General features: G+C 31.2%; 1 long non-coding RNA gene across 1 annotated transcript; it reads right to left on the bottom strand.

Moving 5' to 3' along the window:
- Nucleotides 1-1,216: 1,216 nt before the first annotated feature.
- LOC107575396 (uncharacterized) lies at nt 1,217-3,080 on the bottom strand. The gene is made up of 3 exons (XR_001607862.1): nt 3,029-3,080; nt 1,624-1,665; nt 1,217-1,447 (listed from the first exon to the last, which is right to left on the bottom strand). It is a non-coding gene; the product is annotated as an uncharacterized lncRNA (long non-coding RNA).
- Nucleotides 3,081-3,307: the final 227 nt, after the last annotated feature.

Genomic DNA, 3,307 nt, shown 5'->3' with positions numbered 1-3,307 from the left:
ATAAGAGATGAAAACCCCAAACAAACATGAAGAAGACTAATGAATTACAGTCACTACAAACACAGGATAGTTTTTCATTACTCTCCATGTGTTATCTAAGACATTTCTTTCTTTCTTTCTTTCTTAGGCAGAATCTTTCCATAATACGTTTATTTGATTACAAAATCTTCCAAACAATCCTTTATTTTCCTCCTGTGCTCTTCTCTTAAGTTCCTCAAGTTTCAGAACTCTTTCCTGTTTCCCAGTTTCTTTTATTTTCTCAATCATGAAGTCCAGATGTTGGATAGAGGACATGGATGTAGATTTTAATGCTGTCTCCATTAATTTTTCGAAACACTGATAACACTCTTCCACAAGTCTGATCTTCTCTGCCTCTAAGCATTTGATCTCATTTTCTAATTTGGTCTCTAATTTCTTTTTATCTCCGAATTCCTTCTCATATTTCTTTTTCAGATCCTCTTTTGTTCTTTTGACCCTTTTGGTTTTAATCTCATATATATAATCATCTTTCTTATGTTTAGTGTGGAGACATTTCTTAGTACAGACTTTACACTTTCCCTGCTCTGACATCACACTGCATTTCGAAAGATTACTGACCCACCAGCATCCTGGATAATGGCAGTTCTCCTCACAGACAGTGCAACGGGTTGCCTGAGTGGTGAAGTGCCACCATGATGACTTTATTTTGACCAGTTCCTTGTAGGGTTCATCAACTTCATATTCAAAGTTCTTCTTTTCTTCTCTGTAATTTTCCCATTTCTTTAAAGCTTCTTTTGTTTGCTTCAGCTCTTGTTTTTTGAGTTCTGTCAGTTTGATTCTGTCCATGAAATTGTTGACATTGGCATCCAGCTGTTTTCGGGCTCTAAGCACACCTTCAGTCATGTTTAGGCTTTTGGGGTGTATCCCATTCAGATAAGCAAAGAACCCCTGGAAGTTTTCAATTCCACTATCCCATGATTCTTTGTAAATGTTTCTGTCTTCCTCATCATAATTTTAATTTTCGCTAGTACATTTTCAAAAATGACCAATTCTCTAATCTCTCAAAAGATCATCAAATTGAGATTTTAAAGATTTTAAGAGCTTTTAAATTTAGCATTAGGGCTAAAATGGCATTTTTTTTCTAAAACAAAAATCCTACAAACATCTTAAGTTCTTAGGAAGCATTATTTAAAAAAAATTATAAAATCATGACCCCTTTAAAAGTTTTTCTCCCCCAGTGTTTTAACAATGTAAAAAACTAATGTTAACAAAGTCATAAAATCTTCTAAAATATATGTTGTATATGCAACCAGTACTTACATTTCTTTAGTGAATTTTGAATATGCTTTTAAAAACAGTGATGGATTAAAATGACATTGCATATATCCCACCTTTCAGGAAACAGCTGAGAATCTGCCATTTGAAGCTTGGTTAGTTGAAGCCCTTAAGGTAACCAATAAATGTGCTGCTAAAGAACATAAATATAAGTTCATGTAATTTCTCACAACAGATAGTGGAGAGAGAGAGAGATCACTTATTATACTGTGAGTTAATATAGGCTATACATTACATTCTTTATTTAAAGGTAAACAACAATATTTGTAAGAATAAAGTAGAACAGAGTTGCACAATATGTATACTTACAATAACTTGTGCTTTTAAATGAGGCTCTTTCTCCAGCCCAACCTGGAAGATTTAGACAACAGAATGTGTATTTATATCCTGTAAACACCTGCCTTCTGAAGATCATGTGGTTTACAAGAAAACATACATGTCATTGTTGATAATTGATTTGGGCTATAGCCCAAAAAATATTTGTCATATATCTTCTCAATTATTTGACAAATACAAATTATTTTTGTCTTTTTTTATAATCAGTGTCTCAAGATGATACATGCCAAAGTTTGTGTGAATCAAATGGTCTCTGCAAGAAACTCAAAACAGCAGATAGACCCAGTAAATACAGAATACAAAATTGCAAAATCCTAGAGGTTTTATTATTATTATTATTATTATTTGAATTGGGAATATGAATTTGAATTGTTGTTAATTATTAATTAGATCTTTTAGATAATTGCTGTAAAAATTTGAACACACCCAGTTTCTTATGATCACGTGATTTACAGGAAGCTAATTTTTTTCAGCAGAACAAAATGAAAAGAAAAAAGAAAACGCTTTGCTGCAAGCTAAATGAAGAGGAATAAATATTCCAGGAAGTAAAAAATAGATAGCATTTTATTATTTATATTGAGAAAAACTTGAACAACACTCCTGTAATTAACAAAAGACAAACTGAATGTTCACAACATTTTACAGCTGTTCTTTTTTTTTTAAATTACTTAATAAACATATTAACTAAAATACATATGTTATACCCAGGGCTAATTTATTTACAATGTTACATGACTAATAAAAATCACAAACTAATCATATATAATTGTATTTAAAATAAAAGGAAAATAAAGTGAGCTGAATTCAAACAGCTCTAAAAGATTTTAGAATAGTTCTCCGCATCTTTCTGAAGGCGCTCCGCCTGTGTTTGTGGTGTTGAATGCTTTGACCATTTAAACATAATTACGCAAACAAAATGTTTAGTGTACTGTCTCTGAAAAAAAATCAACTGATTGATTAGCCTATATTTATTTATTGTAGACGCTAGCAGCTGAAAACATACAAAATGTTTTTACAATCTTTTTTCCATAAAAATTACTTTAGAAAAATATATAAATTGATGTAAACAGAATAATAAAAAATAATCGTTGATTCGAACATTAAAACTTCTCATCTTAATTAGTTTTACATTCATGTTGTGTATTAGCACTTATCTTAGCAGTAAAAACAAACATAGGATAAATAGTGATGCATATTTGAGATATTACTACATAATTGAGATATTACTATTTAATGACAAATCCTTTACAATAGTAATTGCTGCATACCATGAATGTGTACAAATGATCTTATTTATCTTAAGTCTCACTGTAAAGAATGTCTTAACAGTCATCAGACTATAATTAAGCTCAGAATTCATTAGAACGTATCTACTCACAACGTGATGTTCTGAACAGTCCGTCCGTCTTCAGCTGACTCTGAAAGTCTGCAGACAACCAGATCAGAAAGCCTATTTATACTCAAGGCAACACCCTGTTTCTGAAAGTCATGTGATTTCTGGGAATGCGTTATTTATTTATATTTTATTTTATTTCTTTATTACATAGGTCCACGTAGACTTATAAACAAAACTCGGCATCTCTAAAGAGGTTGTTTAATGATATTTGTCACTCTTACATTGCACAAACAAAGTGAACAGCTAAAGTGAAATGTTCCC

The sequence above is a fragment of the Sinocyclocheilus grahami genome, unplaced genomic scaffold (assembly GCF_001515645.1).
Source record: "Sinocyclocheilus grahami isolate Dianchi unplaced genomic scaffold, SAMN03320097.WGS_v1.1 scaffold2613.1, whole genome shotgun sequence".
Taxonomy (NCBI): domain Eukaryota; kingdom Metazoa; phylum Chordata; class Actinopteri; order Cypriniformes; family Cyprinidae; genus Sinocyclocheilus; species Sinocyclocheilus grahami.
Note: the sequence above shows the minus strand (reverse complement) of the source record. Positions and strands in the feature narration are given on the sequence as shown.